At 44.5% G+C, this 19441-nt stretch overlaps 1 protein-coding gene across 1 annotated transcript in view; it reads left to right on the top strand.

The window, feature by feature from the left end:
* MYO1C (myosin IC) overlaps positions 1 to 19441 on the top strand; it is a 49742-nt gene that overhangs the window by 10718 nt on the left and 19583 nt on the right. The window lies entirely within an intron of this gene.

The following is a 19441-nucleotide window of genomic DNA, read 5'->3' as shown; positions in this document are numbered from 1 at the left end:
CTCCCTCTGCCGCTGCTCTGTGGAAAGTCTGATTAAAGGCAGCTCCGCCCCGCCTGCCTGAGCCATACATCCAGCACAAATGCCAGATTCTCTTCATTCCAGCCCGCTGACTTCAAGGAGGACTTGCTCTGACAAGCTGGAAATGAGGCCTGGTAGCTTCATCTGCAGCTCAAAGGCTTTATCTCTCTTAGACACTCTTGCTAACATTTCCCACAAACATTGCTCTGCTGGTAGGAGCTGCTGCACACACAGGATCCATCAGGCACTTATGAATAAAGCCTAACCTTGTGTAACTCTCCTCAGAACAGGCAAGGAGCACTTCACAAAGCGCTTGGCACCAGGCCTGTGGCAGAGCTGGCTCTCCTTGTGCTTCAGCCTCATTATCTGGGGAGCAGTAGGAAGAGTCAGCTCAGCCTTTGATTCTCCTGTCCCCCTACCAAGCACTGATGTTCTTTCCTCCACAAAAATCCTACAGCCCAACCTCCATCATCCACTGGGGCTGTTCCCATCAGCTGAAAGCTGCAGCTTTCCATCACCTCCAGCTTCCACACCACATTCTGATAGTTCTCCACCTCAGCCTCTCTGAGCTCCCACCTTCACTCCTGCCCCTCTGCTCCATGATGAGCTCTTTGACTTCCAGGATTGTTCTGGCCCCAGCAGCAGCTGCTGTTTCCCTGCTCCATGAGGGATGCCAGCTGTGTCCACCTGTTAGGGTTGTTTTGCATGTGCCTTTAAGGCAGCTGCTTCTGCTGCATTTGCAGCCTTAAACCTGGAATATTCATATTCCATATCTCAATCAATGGATGAACTCAGCCTTCACTAAATGCTTTCCCAGGGTGAAATCTATTTAAGATGGAATAATTGTTCTAGAGAACCCATGCCAGAACAAGATAGCCAAGCTGTTCTTTGATTGCTGTTTCAAAATCAGTATTAGAGCTAGTGTACTTTTACATTCACATCTTTAACATGTGGAATGAGATAACCTTAAGCTTGATGCAGCAAGGTGTGCACCCTCATATAAAATTTTATCACTAATCAAATTTGAGTCATCATCATGATTGTGACATGATTTCTGCTTAAAAGGGCATCTTTGATGTCATCACCATATTGCTTCACAAGCAGCTTGCTGGTTATTTTAGGTTGGGGAGGGTGTGTGCTTGTCTATAGCTACTAAAAACCATCAGGCCAGTGTCAGATGTCTGCCCAGTGCTTCACAGATTGCACAAGTGGCTGCTAGCAGACAAAACTCTTTTTTTTTTTTTTTTTTTTTTTTTGTCTGATTTTTGAGGGAGGGCTGTAACCACAGGGCTTTGACTTGTGGCCATATAACCAACCCTGCTGAGCAGAAAGGGAATCCCAATGATATCTGCTCCAAATGCTCTTTCCTGACCATGGCACTGTGCTTCCTGGACATTGTGTGAACTAAAACTTGTTAAACAAAAGCTCTAATTTCCCTCTGTGAAGCTTAACACAGAGCACACAGCTCTGGAGCAGCAGGATATGAGAATTAGAATCATTGGTGCAGTGAGGATTTTGAACAAGAAGCAGGCATGAAATACCCAAAGCATTTAACCTCTGTGTTTTATTCATCCTGGAGCAAGTGTAATTTAAAGTGGCACCTTTATAATTGATGAAGTATCTTTTTACCATTTGTTTAATTACCAGTTTCAGTGTGTAGAAAGCAGCAGATCAATAATTTACAGTGATGAACTTCCCTGTGCCTCTGTTTTTCTACTTCAGCCATGCAAACAACAGCTCCTGAAACAAACCCTCAAATATTGATGCTTTCCTTTAGGTGATATAAAAGAGCTTGACCTTTTTTCCTGCCACAGGTGCACTCCAACACCACTGAGGCTGAAGGCAGAGCACTGACCTTGGCAAGGCAGGGTTAATTTAGGGCTTGCCCTGCATTTTGTATCAGCTCTCAGCTTTTTGCAGTCTCCTGTCATTGTTGGAGTGATGAGGGCTGGGCTCCTGTTGTTGCTGTAACAGCAGATGCTGCTGCCCTGGCTTTAGGAGAGCTGGTAAAACAGAACATTTAAGGTAACAAACCAAAGCTGCTGCCTGTGGTTTCTATGTATTTCTTTCATGATGGGGTTTGATAACAAATGCTGATTTTTCTATGTGAAATATCTATTTTGGAGAGCCTTAGGTCCTTCTGTCAGATTAGAGCTCAGATTCCTTCATGGTGCTGCAGCACCTCCCAAGTGGAGGCCCTTGATCTATCCAAGAGGATCTGTACCTGTGAAATCAGAGGGGAAAATGTGTTTCCTTCCCAGTGGGATGGTTCAGACAGTTCCTCTTGTGCTCCTGGCTGCCGTGGACTGTGGGGGTTTCCCACACAGCATCAGAACAAAAGATCTAAATGCACCCAATTTCCATGAGATCTCCAAATCCAAGCATTTCTAGCAGGATGGTGAACTCTGCTTTCAGTCTCCCAGTCTCATACCTGTGATTCTTCTCACTTTTTAGAGCCAAGACAAATATCTTATTTCTCCTGGACTTGACTTTGAAAATGAGCAAACAACTTAGTGACTGCATCCTTGGGTTTGGTATGAAAAACAAACAGGGAAGGCATCCCTTTCCTGTCTCTTAGGAGTGCCAGCCCTCATCTCCTGCTGGAGAACAAGATGCTGTGGGACAGTTGGCATTTCTGTTAATGTCACAGCTGTCAATTCCTTCAGGATCTCTCCTTTCAGCTGGAGCTCACAGCCCAGGAGAAGGTTTTGTTTAGAAAATAGGTGTGAAGGGTCATGAGGAACACTCCTGGGCCTGTTGTGTCAGCCTCAGCAAGGTTTGTGCAGTTTTGCAGCCACCAAATGCAGGATTAGGAGTAAATCAGACAGAGAAAGAAAAAGGGTTTGGACCCAACCACAGCTGGGGAATGAATGTTTCCATTCTCTGCAGACCCATGTTTGTCCAGATGTGCAACACACATTCCTGAGAACCACAAAGGGATGGACTCCTTCATTGTTCTTTAGTGTCTCTGTTTCTGATTAAACTGATGCCTCTGATAATGCAAAAAGTTTTGAAAATGCAGATTGCAAACTGTGTAGTTCTCCTTAAAAGAGAGTTGAAACTGTCTTGGAGATGAGATATTGCCTGTAATCCAAAGGGGGCAAAGTTGCAGGGCATAATTTATTTATTTTTTAACATCAATGTCATACTGCTTTTTTTACATTAAAAAATCTTGATTTTAGGTGGTTTTAATCCAATGGGAATGTCAGTTTTAAAATTCTTGGAAAACAATATTCAATCTTGAAAAACAAAATTCTGAATTGAGAATATTCTGAATTTGAGTGCCAACTGATGCAGGTGGACATGGGATACCCTTCTGAAATTATAGTTCTATTTTCCAGGCAGCCTGGAACACTTTTGCCATCCCAATGCCAGCTCATCATTCCCTGTGGATGTTAAGTGATGCTGACTCTATTTTGGGACAGAAAAGATTCACCAAAGCATTAAATCCTCCATGAGTGATACAGGGGGGGCTCCTTGGGGCACAGGCAGAGCAGCCAGAGGAGATGAGCTGACACAATAAATACCTTTCCTCTGCTGCCTTTTCCCCTCCTTTGGAGCAGGAGCAGGGCAGGCAGGGCAAAGGGAAGCAGCTCAGACATCAGCTGCAATATCATCTGCCCACGTGCTCAGCTCTCTGCCAGCCTCTGGCTCCTCTCCTTCCCCCTGCAGACTGCTCAGCCCCTTCCTTTCAGCACAATCTGGAATTTCTACAGCTCATCCAATATTCTTATTTTGGGTTCATGAGCTAGTTGTTGAAACTCTTTCCTTAAATTTTTCTTTGGGGGCTTGTGGCATCACAGTCAGTGTAAAGTGCTCTTTGTTCCCTTACAAAGAAGGGTTTGAAAAGTTCAGTCTCATGTGTGTCACTAATAGTTTTATTAGAATTTATTTATAACTTTGCACTGCCCCAAAATAACTGCCTGCCTTAGGCCAACAAAGTCAGTTTGAAACAGAGGAGAGAGGAAAAAGGAAAAAAAAAAAAAAAAGAAGTTAAAAAAAAAAAAAAAGGAAGAAGTGGAAGTACAAATTGTGCCTGTAAACTCTTCACTTACAAATCATCAAATTAAAAAACTGCTCCACTTGTTTGAATATCCAAAGCATTCAATGAACTTAACTCCACTTGAGAACTTGGAGTTTGCCACAGAATTTCTACAGAGTTTGCTTTAAAGGGGGGTCACACCCAGAAGGAAAATAAGAATTTGTTACTCCCAGATATCACCCAACACTCGCAGGTTGCTGATTTGGCTTTTTCCCCAAGGAACCTGTGGATAATCCATGGAACAAACCTATGGCAAATGCAATTGTACCAATACAAAATGTTGCTCACAGCAACATATCCCCATATTTTGGGTACAAATTATAAAAATATCCCAGATATTACATTGGTATAAACAACTTTATCCTACTATAAACTGTCCATAGAAAGGGATTTTGCTGTTACAGTAACAGTAGAGAGGAGTAGGGTTAGTTATTTGTTGGGGTATCACACATGTACAAAATATTTATAAAAAAATCCAAATTTAGGCAAATATGTTCCCTATGTGAGCCTCTCTCCTGTGCTTTTGAGGAAAGTTTTAGTCATTTGACCTTTATTCTTCTGACTTTGGAAGCTTGAATATGCTCATAAAATCTAGATATTACCTATGCTGCAGTCTCCACATAACAGAAAAGTTCATGGCTTTGAAAACAAATTAGGAATTCCACAATAGCTTTATTCAAGTTTTATAAAAAGGAAAAGCTCCATGCTGCCTTAAAAGAAACAATTTCATTTGGCTGTTTTGGAGGGAGGTATTTCCTTTTAAAGCTGTTTTTCACAGTACCAATGATCTGATTTTGGGTGTGGTTTGTTTTAATGTAAAGCTACGTTGGTGAAATTGTCAGTTAGAAGAGAAAAGGACAAGAGAGGTCAGTGAAGTGAAGTTCTTTCCTATAAAGCAGTCTGATGTAGTAGATAAATTTGGTATTTGGATTTGTATGTAAAATGGATTTTTGTGTAAAATGATGAGTGTTGGCACAGTTAAGAATGATGTCTTTCAGGTAGCCTTCCTTAAGTTTCAGATTTAACCTACTAAAGAAAATAAAGCAACTTAAACTTTCTGCTTTAGTGCTGGCAGTTCTAAACAGATAATTTCTATATTTAGAGAAGAATTTTGTAATCACTGGGGGCACAGGGGAGGCTTGGGATCCTGTCAATACACAGGTACGATTCTTCTCACTTTTTAGAGCCAAGACAAATATCTTATTTCTCCTGGACTTGACTTTGAAACTGAGCAAACATCTTAGTGCCTGCATCCTTGGAGCTGGTATGAAAAATAAACAGGGAATACAGCAGTGTTAGGGTCCAGCCTGACAGCTGAGACTTTGTACTGACTTCAATCCACAGGGAGCTCATTCCCAAAAATGTTCTTCTCCAAATTTAACTTCAGATACCACTGACCACAAACCATAGCAGCAGAGGCCATCTTGCTGAATTGCTTTATAATTGTTATGGAACAAGTATTACATGAGAAAAGAGGCATAAGAGCATTTAAAATTAGAGCTTTTTTGTAGCTGTTTTTCTCTCAGAGTCATAACCACTTGTATTTCCCAGCTCTGCCTGGTGCATGCACTCATTTTCCCCCTTGCTGTGCAGTCAAGGATGTGAAGTATTTAACAGGGCAAAAATTAAAGGTCAGTCTAAAAATCCTCAGAAATCAAGATGTCCCTAAAGATAAAGCCCAAAGTGAAACATCCTCTTGGCCCAGAACAGGCCCTGGAAGGCTCTGAGTGCACACCCTGTCCTGGCCAGGTGTTGTGGGGACCAGGGGCAGCTGCTGAGGTCCTGGTGGCACTGGAGGAATCCTGAGGGACAGCAGAGGGGATTGGGAATTATTGGGAATCTCAGCTGTGTTTTCATGGGGGCTGTGAAGCTCCTGATGCTGTGATGCGGAGAGAACTTTGCTGTCAAACTCTAAAACTCTAATCTCTCATCAATGACTTTCACAAGGATGGCCTGGGTTGGTTTTTTTGGTTTTTTGTTTTTTGTTTTTGTTTTTGTTTTTTTTTTTTAATGCTCTCTTTTTAAGTTTTTTAAATTAAATTTGCTGTGGCAAACTGAGCCCTGCAGCTCAAGGAGGTCTCACCAGCTGACAGGAAAATGTTGGCTGGGATTTGGCCTCGCTTTCCCCTGGAAGTTGTGTCATTCTGCAGAGAAGAGACATAGGATGTGGCAGGGCTGCAGATACAGAATTGTTTGTACATTTTGTCACAAACATCTCTTGCTGTCAAGGAGGAAAAAAAAAAAAAACCTAACAAAACTCTGGGTGATAAATCTGTCTGGCAATTTATATTGTGCTCGTTTCCGTGGCAGCTCTGGGGCTGTGTTTGCTCAGCAGGCTGCCCTGCACTGGGTGCTCCTGGCCTTCCCCATAGAATAACAGAGATGGAAAGATCCCCCTTGATGGGAATCACAGAGAAAGCTTCCAGTTCTATCACTTTCCCCAAAGGAGGCCTCTGTGAGCATTGTTGTAGTAACTCCCATTTGTATAAGAAGAAAAATATGTCCTTTAACTGGGCTTGCAGGTTTGGTGTCTGCTGAAGGGATGGTGGAAAGGATGCACATCCCTGGCAGCTCTGCTGGGATGTGCAGCTGCCTGGAGCTGCTGAAACTCTTGGCCTAGGAGACATTAATTCCTGCTATTTTGTGGGAATGCTGCAAAAATGAACTTTAATGGTGCCCAATGTCTTTGCTGTTTAAACCAAGATGAGTTAGAGAACTGTCCAGTTCATAAAACATTGGTGCTCCATGGATCTGCAGCCCAGGAAGGGGAGCTCTCAGCCTGCCCTCTGCATCAGCACTGCCCATGTTGTGTTTTAGGCCATGGCTGTGTCTTTTCCTGCCTTTTCTCAATCAGTGACATGCTCAGCTTTGCTTTTCAAGTGTTATTATATAGATTTTAAAGTCTATTCTCTCTTTTTCCTGCCACAGAGAAAAGCAAGGGCATCACAGAAGGACAGAGCATCTCTAATTTGTCCATTTAGTTGCTATTTTGGGCTGTAGGACAGCACCCTGCTCAGCTCAGGTTAAACTCTGTCCCTCTGTGTGGAGGGGAGCCCTGGGTGTGCTGCCTTGCCCTGATGTGTGAGCAGCCTCCTCAGGATTGCTGTACATCCTTCTCCTCCAGACTGCAAACAGTTTAGTGCTGATCTGGCCTTATATAGTAATTTCCTATTATTAGAAACATTTCCTTGGGATCTTGCTCAGGGAGTAGCAGAGGGAAATCCTGTTTCCTTCATCTAACTTGCAGGCAAAGCACCAGTGCTCACTCTTTCCTTATCTCAGTGGATGGAACAAGAAGTTTTTGTTGTGATTTGCTTTCCAGCCTGAAGCCCTTTCTAACACTGAGCCTCTTTTCAGAAATGCAGGAAAAGAAATGTGAAGGAATAGGAACTGTCAGTCAGCAGTGTGAGCTGGAAAGTTTTGTCTGCAGCCTGAACATTCCCTGTTCTCTTTCATCGTGTTTTCCTCACTCAAATTGAGTCCTTCCTTTGGAAAACCAGCTCTGTGTTCAGTGCTGATTTGTGTGAAAAGCAGTGTGCTAGGATATTTCACCTGAGAGTGCCAGGGATGGGCAGACAGCCAATGGCTGTGTTAAAAAAGAGGAACAGCTTTAAATTAAGGAAGGAGAAGTTTTTGTTCTGCTGCGTGCAACAAGAAGTGTTTTTACAGGCGAGACTCACTGGAAGCACAGAGATATGCACAGGCTTTGAACACTTAATTTTTCCTGTGAAAACATTTTTTCCCCTTAAAAGGAAGCTGTAGGTCCTGCCACTAGGAGTGACTGTTTGGAAAGTCAGTCGGCAGGAATGCACATCAGCTGGACTGAGTCAGGCTGTTTGTGTTACCAGCTCCCTCCAAACCCCATCCCTGCCACAGCCACTGCAGGGAGCTGCTGCAAACCATTGTGTCAGAGCAATCACAGGGAATTAACTGCTGGGTTTAAACGCTGCTGTTGGAGTCAGTGCAACAATTGCTGTTGGGATTGGAGTGTGTTTGTAAAATCAGGGAAACCCTGACAGGGCCGTGAGCGGGAGCAGCCACGGGCATGAGACAAGCTGGCATCACATTAAGGGCATCTGGTGACTGTAAAGTGGGACTTTGTTCTGATGGCCACTGTCAAAGCCAGCCAGCCATTTCTGTTTCACTGCCTCAGCAGAAAGCAACAACAAGGAAAATTTATCTTAATTTGTTAGATTAACCCAGTTTCTGTTTTCGCTCACGTCATAGACCCAGAATTATTGTGTGTGTGCGGGAGCCATAACTAAATACAAGCCTGTCATATGTGCCTTTTAATCCATCACCAGGGGCATCAAAACAGGGAACAGCACTGGCACAGAAAGTGCAGGAATCCAAGGAGACGTGTGCATCTCCATTTTTTGCAATATTCCTCTTTTTTTGTATTTATTTATGAAAGACTGAGCTTGGGAAGAAAAGAAGTTTGGTGTTCTCACTGACAAAGCTTTCTTAAAACAAACAAAACCAGTATTGACAGTTTTAGGCATTACAAAGCATAAATTAGAATCCAAAATAATAATCTAAATATTCTTTGTCTTCTGGTTTTTGAACCCTTTTGGCCACACCTCACTATTTTGAAGGTTTTGCCTGTAACTTTGCAAACACCTTCACACAGAATCAGGGAATTCAGTCAACTTGTGATGTCATGAAGTTTGCAGTAAAGTGAAGGAACTTTCATCATCTTGAGGCACCTTTTGAGTGAGTATAACAAGCTTTTGGTTTAACCTTTCTAGGTGTGCAGTTTCATAACTGAGCAGGAATGTTGTGTCTCCAGGGGCCAGTGTCCTGTGTTCAAACCTCTGCTCACGATGACTTGTTTGGAGCACTCTGGAGAGGGGAAGAGGAGATGCTTTAACCTAAAAACTGGATAGAAAAGAGACAGTTCTTAGCAGAACTAATAATATAGGGAGGAGGTTTTGCCTTTTTATCAAACCTGTTACAATATTTAGCATTGGCTCTTTGGCAGGGCATTGATTTATCCTTATCCTGCAGCTGGATGTTCATCCTCTGTGGGACACAGGGTGCTTTTCCTAAGCAAGTCCCTCAGAACCTTCAGCTTCTGCTATAGGGTGTTTTAGGAATGTGAGGCATTTTAATCAGTTTTAGATCAGGATAATCTGGACAGCAGGACACATGTGACAGGTTAAAGACATTTCTATTTTTTGATTAAGACGTTCCTCTGACCTGCAAGAGGAAGGGCTCTCAAATTCCTGGCCTGTTTAGGGTGGTTTCTTTCCCATGGTATTTTTGCCAAGTGCTTTCTAATTATGGAATGTATCTTATTCTGTAGTTCTTTAGAAAGGCAGAAATAAGTAATATTACAAAAATCCAGAAAGAACTCACTCACTCATAGATGAACTTAACACCTTTTGGAGTAACATAGATGTGATCCATGTTGATTTTTGAACAGCATAAACCCAAGGCAACATCTCATACCTCCAGAGTTATATTTTTCAGTGAAATCTGCACTGCAGAGGGGAACACTGGTGGTGTTTTTATGGGACCAAACTCTATTTTTTCAGCAGAGCCACTGCTTGCGGGTGTAGCTTAGCGAGCCTGTTGGAGCAGGGCTGACAGGAAAGGTTTCCAGTCCCCTTGCTTTGAATGTGAAATTGTATTCAGGGAATCAGCTGCTTATCTGCAACGAGCAGAGCAATCCCAGTGCTCTAATCCAGGGTTTAAATGAGTCACTTCTAACTGGTGAGGCCTGGAAAACTTGATTCATCCCTCGGCCTGTAGTTGCCTGTTGGAGTGAGCCAGACCTTGCCAGCCATCCTCAGCAGAAATCACAGACAAGGGCTGGGCTCTGCTGGAAAGGAAGAGTCTGGTTTTATCACCTTCATAATCCAGGATCAAGTTCTTATAAAGTAAAATTATCTCTGCTTTCCAACTTTTTTTTTTTTCCCTCCTAATTTAGGTTAATCCACATGCAGGAGAGTTTTGCTCACCAGCAGAAGTTGGGCAGTAGTTTGGCTGCAGAAAAAAAGCATTTTGAGGAAAGGTCTTTTCAGTGAATAAATAAATAAAAGGGCTCTCCTGCATGAAAAAACCAAGGGAAATATGTTTAAAAATCTACTTTTTAGTGCTGGAGTGTTGTATACTTTTCTCTTATGTGGCATTTTCTGTGATGAGATGTGATCTGAGAAGTGTTAGGAAGGAAAAGATGAGGTTGTTTGTGTGAAGATAACTCTGCTAATACTTAGAATTGTAACAGGAGTTTAACTGAATCTGTTTGGTGATAATTATTTTGGTTTGAGGAGTGCTGGTGGAGCACTGACATTCTCCTCCTGAAGAGTTAGAGCTGCCAGGCCACAGCTTTAATTATGCTTGGAAAACTCCTGGCTCAGGGCTCACTGTTGTGTTTCACTAATGGCTGATGTGACTCAGTTTGGGAAATGGAGTTTTTATCACTTCTGATCTCACCTGTGCACAGGAGAGGGGCTTGGAGCAGTGTCCACTTCCTCCAGGGCCAGCCCAAAGCTGAACCCTCCTCTGAGCCACATCCTGAAGCTGCTGCTGTTAAAAATTCACCTAGCTGAGATAAGGAGTGAGTGAAAGTCCTTTCAAACAGAGTTGTGCAAGAAGCACAAATAATGTTCAAAATGGAGTCTGAGAGGGCAGAGGAGCTGTGGCACTGCAGAGCTCCCAGCAGCCAAGCTCCATCCCAAATCCTTGGCACATTCTGCCTGTGACATCCACCACAGCCAGGATCTCTGGGATCTCTGCCTTGGGCAGAGCTAATTAGAGGGGAGTGCTGCACCCAACCACTGACAACATCTGCTGTGTGTGTGTTTGCTTTTAAATAGCCTCCTCTCTGAGCAGGATGAAGCTTTTTAGCTTTTTGCTCTAAATCTTTTTACTTCAGGTCTTGACCTTACCCTTCCTGTAGCAGAATTTGTGAAGGATGCATTTTGATAAGAAGGGAAAAAACAAAGCAAACAAAAAAGCCTTTAAGCAGAGCTGAGTGCAGATAGTGCCAGTCATGAAACATCAGCAGCTGAGCTTGGGAATCTTTCCATGGCTCTGCATGTTTAATGATTAGAGAATCTGCTTGTCAGCTCACAATATGAATTGCCTGAAACACCTGAGGGGTGGCATCCTCTCTATCTTTATTTGCACTATCTATAACTCCTTTTAGGATGAATCCACAGCTTAGTCCATCGAGGAACAAAATAATTAATAAAATCATAGAGTGATTTTAGATTGGAAAAAACTTGTGGAGATCTCTGGTCCAACCTCACTTCTGGGCAGGACCAATTTAGATTGAGTCACTCAGGCATTGTCTGGTTGAGTTTTAAATATCTCCAGGGATAGTGTTTCACAACTTTTTGGGACCCCTGTTCCAGTATTTGACAACACTCATTGGGAAAAGAAATTTCTCAAGAACTCATTGGAATTTCCCTTCTTCCAGCCTGTGTCCACTGTCTCTTGTTCTTTCACTTTTCCCTAATGCTAATGAAGGCTGTGCAGTATTTTTGTCAGAATGTCCTTATCTCAGGAGGTGGGTGGGAAATGAGGTGGGGTTTTCACACTCTTGGTGTAGCTGTGATCATAAATAATTCTGTGTGAGAAAACTGAGGAGCTCATAGACAGCAAAATGTGCAACTTGTGTTTGCAAGGGCTGGGGACTGAGGGCAGCAGTGCCTTCACTGTGTTCTCTAGAAAGCTTTTCCTTGCTAGTGCAGGTTATTTTGTAATAAGGACCTCACAACTTTCAGGTAAAATGGGCGTTTTGGTGGTGGATGACTCCTAAGGAATCTGGAATAAAATCCTGCTGAGCCAGGTTGGATGGGGCTTGATGGAATTGGAAATAGGTGATATTTAATGTCCCTTCCAACCCAAACCATTCTGTGATTTTAAATCCTTGTGAAGGCAAACAGCATCCAGGCCTGGATTCTTTATGGTCTCTGATTGTCTGAGGGGGTGATTCCCAGTGTAATAATTGTGGGTTTGCTGTGTTTGGGGTGAGCTGGGGCAGGTCTGGGCAACCCTGTCCTCACTGCTGTCCCAGGACAATCACCCCTGTCCCCGAGCTCCTCTCTTCCTGTCTGATGGCTGTGCTTTGTGTGCTGGGCTCAGCCCCAGCTTTTCCAGTGCCTGGGATGACTTTTCTTTCCGTTTTTCCTGTCATTGGGCAGCGGGAACACCACAGGCAGAGCGCAGCTGATTTCCCTGGGACTGCCTCTGCCGGGCTGCTCCTGCTGGGAGGGGAGTTCTCCTTGGAAAACGCCCTCTCCAGATGCTCCAGTAGGAGCTGGTGGAGGGAGGGAGTTCTGACTGCGCTGAAAATGCCATGAAAAAAAAAAATTAAAAAAATAAAGCAGCTGACAGAGGAGAGAAGTTGTCCTGAGAGTGCTGCTTTTTGCAGCAGCGTAAGCGAAGGCTCTGCGAGGGCAGCGGGAGCTGGCAGGAGGCAGAGATGAAGTTCCGAGGAGGGGTAAGGTTTATTTCAGGTTTATTTAAGGTTTATTTCAGGTTTATTAAGGTTTATTTAAGGTTTATTTAAGGTTTATTTCACTCCTTTGGAGGCTTTGCAGCTCTCAGATGCGTGTCTGGTCTCAGAGGAAGAGAGGAGAAACGTTTTCAAGGTTTCAGCAGGAAAGTGAAATGCTTTGAGAAGGATCCTTTTGTTGGAAAGTTGGGTGAAATTGGCTAAAAATTCAGGGAATACCTGTTTGGAGGAGAAAACCAAGGTGGGAGTTGAGAAAGTGGGAAGAGAGGGGAAAGCTGTGCTCTGCTTTAGGAGGGAAGAAAGGGTGGAGCCTTCACTTGGGCACAAGGATGTGAAGGGACTGTCCTGGAGCTGGGCTTTGCTCCTGTCCCATTCCTGCCATCCTAGGCAATGGCAGGAAGTACCTGCTTTTAGGATTTATTGTCCCTGCTTAAGGATTTATTGCCCCTCAGTTCCTCCAGGCTCTTTCAGTTTAGGAAAATTTGTCCATGCTTTAGCAGCAGCCTGAATACCTGGCCCTGTGTCCCAGGCTTGGGAAAAGGAGTTTGTGGCAAAAGATTGAGAGGACTGGGATTGATACCTGGTAAAAGAGGAGGAGAAATAAAAAACAGTGCCACAGAGAGCACAGAGATCCTTTTTCTGGGTTTGTGTAGCATGGGAAGAGACACTGAGTTAAGCTAAAAGTTGCCAAAGAAATGCAAAGATTATTTTCATACAATGAATAATTGGGCCATGGAATTCACTGATTCTGGAAGATGTTGAGGTCAAGAATGAAGGAGTGTTATAAAAAAGTGTGTGAGTTTTTGCCTGGATAAGAATGCTCAAGGCTTTAATTGGTAAAGTGACCAAATTTAGGAAAAGAAGGGTTGAAAACGTCACTTGTGTAGATTGGAGCAATTCTCTGTTAAAAAGAAGAGTTACCATGGGGCTGCTGCATCCCATACCTGCTCAAACCAGAGATCCTTGCCTGTTTCACAAATACTGTGGTGCTGACCACTGAGAAAGTGATGAAGGGAAGGGCAGAGCTTTTGGAGAACCTCCTGAGTTGTCCTCTGTGGGAGTGGAGGTGACAGAGCTCCACAGGTGAAATACCACAGGGTATTTCTGCTGGCATCTGGGGTGCTGGGGCCAGCTGTGGGCCTGGAGAAAGGCTGGCAGGGGTGGCAGTGTGACAGGCAGGGGTGGCAGTGTGGCTGGCAGAGGTGGTGTTGGGGTGGTGTCTGGGATGTTCTCTGAGGGAGCTGTGGGTGTGGAGGTGCCCTCAGCAAGGCCCCGGAATGCTCTGGAGCTCTCTCTGGAAAGTTTGAGTGTCTCAGAGCCCTCGTGGTGTCAGAGGTTCTGTGGGGGTGTGGAAAGCAGGGGAAGGGCTGCCAGGGGGGTTGGCATTGCCAGGGCAGGGCGGCAGGGAATGGGGCACAGGGGGTGCCCCAAAGCTGCAGCAGGTCCTCATGTTTGAGCTTCTGCCGCCCTTCACTGCTCAGCTGCTCTGGAAATCAGCATCAAAACTCACCTGAAGGGACAGCAAGCTGATGTTTCACCTTTTTAAATGCCTTTTTGAAATCTGTTTGTCCCCTGGAGCTGCTGTGGGATGCCCAGGCCTGTGGGCACTGGTCTCCTGAGCAAACTGCCACCAGCAACATCTCTGAAGCAGCAGCAGCTTGTGCCATCTGTTCAGGAGCAAAAATGTCAGCTCCCTAAATATAGAAATTCTGTGTATTTACTTTTCCAGCCCTGGTGATCTTTCTGGTTTGCCTAGTTCATTTTTCTTAGTGCTCTTTTATATTTAGCCTGTTGATTGAAATATCATTACCCCTCTTAATGGTAAACATTTTTCCTGTCCTTCAAATCAGTTCTTAAAACTGCCTTTTCCTTTTCACTGCTAATTGCTTATTTCCTTACTCATCCCCCCACAAAGTAAAGTCTGGAAGGCATAATTATGTTATAAATATTGAACAAATAATATTACCTACTTATTATTTCAATTTGTCCCTACCCCAAATGTGGAAAACTTCAAAGTAATTACTTTGCAAGAATTAGTTAAGGATATAGCATTTATGTTTCTTTAATATAAGTTTTTAAATAGTGTATTCTGGAGTTCCATCCTTCCATCTGGTTAGGATGGGAAATATCAGAGGGACAACCAAGTTCTGAGTTCCCTGACTCCAGACATTCCATTGCTGGTGATGTATTTGTCTAAAAGAAGCAGGAATAAAAAATAATTCTGAGAAATGGTGCTTGAGTGGCAGCTGCAGTTCAAGTTGTTCCCTCTAACTCTGCTGGTCTGGCGCACCAGAGCTGTTACTTGGTTTTGTCCCAATCCACCTGACAGCTCTGCTTTTCCCAGGTTGTCTTTTGGGAAATCACTTCATTGTCCCTACATAATTAAAAGCAAATTTCTTATCAATTACTATCTCAGCTCAGGTGGCTTCAGAAAGGGCAGACAAATCCACGTGGTTCTTGTAGGGGATTTTTGTGGGAGACACTGAGCTGCCTCTCAGGGAACCTTTTCTCCAACCCTGCTGTTGACTAACAGAGGGAGTTGTGTCCAAAATGAGCAGCTGATCTGCAGTGTGGCAGGAGGGAGGAGGATCCTGGGTGCACTTCAGTCTGTCAGGGATTGCTGGCAGAATCCCTCATTCTGGTCCACCTCTGCCACCTTCATTATTTCCTTCTCCATGCAGAGGGAAAGAGGAGCTTTTCCATTCTGCGCCTTGGGAATTGAGGCTGTGGATACAACAGTTGATTTTTGTCTGCTCTGCTGTCTGGCCCACGTTGTGTCCAAGCCCTTTCCCAGGCTGTAGAATGAAGTTGAAATCAAAGGAATTTTTTCTCTTTCCTGCAGTTTTGGCCTGACAGTGAAGAATGTCCAACTATCCATGAGACAAATGTTTTTTAGCTGCCACCTCCCCACGAGGAGTTCCTTCTTGGTTCAGGCTTGCATTGTCTTCCAGAATCTAATCTGAATTTCCCTTCCCACTCACATTTGGTTCTGTTCTTCCGTTCCCGGCTTTGTGGCTATTTCTGGAGCCTGCAGATCAATCATCTTGCACTTGATACCAAGATAAAGGTGCCTGCCTCTTCCCAGAGGGAGCCACTTCCTGGGCTTCTTCCAGGGAGCCTACAACCCAATCTGTAAAAATACATTGCCAGGAGAAAATATTGCAAGATCCATTTTTAGGTGTTGAAGCACAAATTCTGTTCATGTTGTGACTTTCCTTCCTGAAGCAGTTATGGACTTTCCCTGCTCCATACAAGACCATTCATTTTGAGAATTCCAGGTGTTTTCTCATGGAAAGTTGCTGGTGCTGCCTGCTCCCTCAGTGTGTCTGGAAATGAGTTTTAAACCATTCCAGTGCCCCTCTGGGAAAATCAAGCCTGGGAATGAGTCTTTGCTCCATGTTGGGTATTCCATGGCCATGGAGCAGCTGCTGGACAAAGGCAGGGGGAGTTTCTTGAGCTTCACAGCTGCCCTCCCATTTTCCAGCACAAATTCCCCCAAAGTGCTCAGCCTGGCTGACTCTAACCCTTTTGATTTTGCTGCACAGAGCAAAAGATCCTGTTTTTCATTTCTGAGGTGTATTAGTTCTCCATGTCCTAAGCAGAGGAAAAACTTTATCATGCTTTGGCATTAAGCAGAGTTTAAAGGAAAAATATGTGTTTACACCTTCACAACCCCATGTCAGCGATTTCCCAGTTCAGTTTAGGAAACTCCTTGGTACAGTCTGGAGTGGTTTTGCACTCCCAGGAGCTTGGAGGTATTTGCTGGTCTTGTTGACTCTTGTATGAACACAAAGAAAAGCTGGAACCCCAGCCAATGTAAACCTGGCTCTGTAGGCTGCATTCAGCCACCAATTTACACCAGTGGAAAGTCTTTCCCTAAATTCAATCCCAGGGCAGAAAGCTGGGATTGGAAGCTTTGCTGTGGTGGTGATTGGTCCCCACCATTCCAGAGGGACTATTCCCTTCCTGGCCCTGAGCCACTGTTGTGCTCCAGGCTCTGGAGAAGGCATTAAAAGCAAAGAATGGGTTAAAACAATGTGGGAACAGATCCTGGAAATGGCTCCATGGGGTGCCTTTGGGAATTGTGGTGGCAGAGGTCACATTGGGCACCCTGGAGGGGAGTGACCCTCAGGACAGCAGGTTCAGATGGAGAGGAGGCTCAGGCACTCCTGAGCCCACAGGCACCAAGATCACATGCAGATTGCTCAGATTTTTGCCATTCCCTGGTTGCAGCCTGTGCTGGGGGTGGCATCAGGTGTCCCCATCCTACAAATGTCGGGATCCTCAGCCAGGCCCTCCTTTTGATCCCATAGGGGACCTCTAAGGTGGATGTGCCCCAAATAACTGATTCAATGTGCTCTCTTTCCTCCTTTCCCTGCCTCTGACACCCTCCCAGTCCCACAGGGAGGTGATTTAGCTCAAAACCTGCAAAGAACACCAGCAGATTCCTCTTTTCTGATCTTTGTTTTGCTGATGGAGTTGCCCTGGTTTGGTTTGGAGGTGTTACCCTGTCCCAGGGAGGCAGCAGAGCCTGAGGATGGATTTGATGCTGAGCTTTAACTTAAACCCGACTTGCATCTTAGGGGGGAGTTTCCCAAGCATTTCAAGGCAGCAGGAACTGGCCCTGCTGCTGCATCCTGGCTTCCCATTACCCCATCCCTGGCCATGTGGGACCAGTGTGGGAAAATGACCTGGATTAAAGCAAGAAAAAAATCTGAGTTAGTTTTAATCCCTGTCAGATTTCCAGCATGGTTTATTGCACAAGTCCTGGGCCAGTGCAAACCAAAGGGTGCAGCTGCACTGAGATCCTCCCTCAGTGTCCTCTAGCACTGAGATCTCCTGGCAACTCCCAAAAAACCTGATTTCTACAAGGAAGGGTCTGATCTGACCCTCACAGCCTGTGTTCTCCCAATTATCTGAAATATACTCCCTGCCACAGGGCTGTCACAGTGCTCCAAGCTGATCTCTGGCCTGGAGCAGAGGATCTTGTAAATGTATATCAGTCAGAGGTGGTTTGGCACAAAGAAATTCATCAAGAATTTCAAAGGGAACCAGTGTTGTCCATAGACAAACTGCTTTAGTGGTTAATTAGCTCCACTGCACCACATTTAATCCCCCAGACTGGGTTTTCTAGCATTAATTTACAGCCACCAGATCTGGTGTCTGCCTGCTAACAGAAAATCATTTGGTTATTTTAATTTATTAAATTTTTGGTTATTTTAATTTATTCACTGCCTTACATTCAGTAGGAACATATGATCATCACTGTGATTATTTTTTCTTAAATAGCATCTTCCCTCCCCACTTCCTTCCTTCTGCATGACTGCTCTGTTTCCATTTTGCAAAAAGGGTTCATCTTCACCTCCTTTTATGGCCCATCTGTTGATGTCAGTGGCAGTGAAAGAGTTAACACTGACATTTGAAGCTGCTGGTAGACTTGGACATATGCAATAAAGCAAAAAGCTGGCATGGAGCAGTGCCTGTTGCTCAGCTCTGGCTCAAATTTGCACCCAGCTTGGGCTTGGGAGGGTACAAGACCGAGTGAAGTTTATATTCAGGAGGCTCTGACTGCATCACATCCCCTGGGCACATTTAATTCTCACCAAAAAGCCACTTGCAGCCGTTTGTTTGGCTTTTGTTTTGTCTCCAGCCGGCTGCAGATTTGAGGTGGTGATTTTGTTCTCACGGCGAGGGGCTGGAGTTGAATGAGGAGACAAAAACTGGAGGAAACCGAAAGTTCTTGGCCTTAAATGCCTGTCCCAGAGGAGGTTTGTGTGCTGTGAGGGGGATGGATTGGCTCTTCCCTCTGCTGGATGTGCACAGCTGGGATCACTTTGTGCTGGCCTCAGGGAGGGGCTGATGAAAGAGCTGCCCAAGTGACGTTTTCTGTGCAAGGCTTCAGGATTATATAAACTGGGATTAACTCTGCCAGGGGGGAAGTTTTCCTCACTCCTTGTTGAGGCAGCTGTGTTTTAGGGCTGTAGTTGTGCATTTCCCCACTGGAAAAGGAGATGTTTTCCTTTGGTTTTGCCTTTGTTCTCAGCACCTTGGCCAAAACCTGTTCTGGGATTGCACTGCTCTGATAGAAAGATTCCATTTCTAGGCAGAGTTTATTTATCTCTATTTTCCTTCCCTTATCTCATCACCTTCCTTCTCCAAGGGTTTATCCCTTTTCTCCTCACCTTGGCAGAGAGGGTAGAAGACAACAGAGCATTTTGCTGAAGCTGTGAAGGATTTGGCTTGGGAAATTTTGGCCCCTTTTAGAAGGATTACTTCATGAGAGTATCTGCAGAATTCCTCCCAGGCTGTGTCTCTCCAAGCTTAGAACTCAGGCCTTCCAGACCATGAGACTAATTGGAAAAAATAAAACAGGAAATCAAATGATGTTTCTTTGAGCCATTAGAGAGGGTCTGGATTTGAGATTTCCAGAAGGAACTGATTTTCCTATCTGAAAACTGCTGGGTTCAGGCAATCACTTCTGCCCAGGCTTACAGGGAGGAAGCCAACTAGAACTGGCAGAGATAGGCAAAACTGCATTTACTAATCATTTACCAAATCAAAAAAACATTTACTAAGAATTTGGTGAGTCAAAACAACTGCAGACTGAGAGGATTTGCACCTGGTTTGACCCAAATTGATACTTCAGTGATTTTTGCTTTTATTACTGTTTAACAAAACTTCAGGTAAATTTTCTTCCTGACCAAGGCTGGGATTATTTTTCTCCCTGCATGTCACCAGTCCCTGTGGTTTGACCACTTTTACATCTTGAGAAGGTGCAGAAAGGAACTCTGTGAGTCAGTAAAACTCATCTTCATCGCTGTGCAGGGTCTGGCACTCCCAGTTTGTGGTGGGTGTCTGGGATTGCTGTTGGTGCATGAGCCTGTTTTAGGAACAGACCCCAGTGGTGTTTGTGC

Source organism: Melospiza georgiana, chromosome 19, assembly GCF_028018845.1.
Source record: "Melospiza georgiana isolate bMelGeo1 chromosome 19, bMelGeo1.pri, whole genome shotgun sequence".
Lineage (NCBI taxonomy): Eukaryota > Metazoa > Chordata > Aves > Passeriformes > Passerellidae > Melospiza > Melospiza georgiana.
This window is presented reverse-complemented; position numbering and strand designations above follow the sequence as displayed.